Below are 1,109 nucleotides of genomic sequence, written 5' to 3'. Positions count from 1 at the left end.
GGCCCGTAGATCGTTCGTACACTGCTTTATCTTCAATGTGTCTTCCTCATGCGACTATGTGCATCTCTGACCTGGAAGCATAGACTTTGTATAACATCTATCGTGATTCGGATATAGACGGTCATAGTTGGACGTAGATGTGTGACTCATCATGGTGAGATGTACAGTATATATTTTTTTATAAGATCGTCAGTATCAGTGCCGAGCAAAAATGATGCATCTTTATCTTTATGTCTTGCTAAAAAATCTTCTATGCCTCTAGAAGAATATGTACTCAATATCTTAAGAATAGACATGTTTACAAAAAGCCAATGCCGCGACTATAATATGATGTGCAACTTGGATATGTAACCAACGCCTCACTATTTAGAAAAGTAACCGTAACGAGAAGTGTAGAAACATCTTTCAAAGGAGGTCATAAATTCAAAAAATATCAGATATGAGCCAGCTCAGACACGTTCAAGAAAAGTCGTAAGCACACAAGATAGGCCAATCAATTTCAGATCTTTATCATCGTCTCTTAAAAACTACTCGCAGTAGACTGTGCTACAGTCACATCTTGGGTTGGTGAAATTTTCAAGAATTTATGATCATCACTATAGCAAGAGAGTCAAAATTATAAGATACAATGAGAGTACTGTCTGCACATTGTGATGACTTCTTACGCACAGATATCCATGTACTTTTCCGCAAATGATGTTGTACATGTAAGCTATCATAGATCTTATATTCTGGTCGGTGCAAACGACAAGACAGTCTTAATATTTTTAACAAACCCACTGGACACCTACGGACCAGTGATCCGATCTCCAACCACCTCACTTTCAATCCTTTGGTCAAGCCAGCAACCAATATTGTTTTTTCCATGCGCTGTGTATCCTCACTTACACTGATCTTGACTAGCCTTGGTGCTTGCTCTGCACTCAAATTGAGTGCGAGTCACGTCAACGACTCGAGTGGAGGCAATTCCGTTCATCGCTCGAAACTGAGTGTGCTCACCCCAGTTACGAACTCGTCTATCAATGCAGTAGCGTAGCAGGATTACGATAAACTTCAGCGTGACGGCATTGACAACAACATTCACAGAGAAGATGAGGAACGAGTCGAGC

This window comes from Plasmopara halstedii (genome assembly GCF_900000015.1).
Source record: "Plasmopara halstedii genome assembly, contig: Scaffold_444, whole genome shotgun sequence".
NCBI classification, from domain to species: Eukaryota; Oomycota; class Peronosporomycetes; order Peronosporales; family Peronosporaceae; genus Plasmopara; species Plasmopara halstedii.
The sequence above is the reverse complement of the archived record's forward strand: the minus strand, read 5'-3'. Positions refer to the sequence as shown.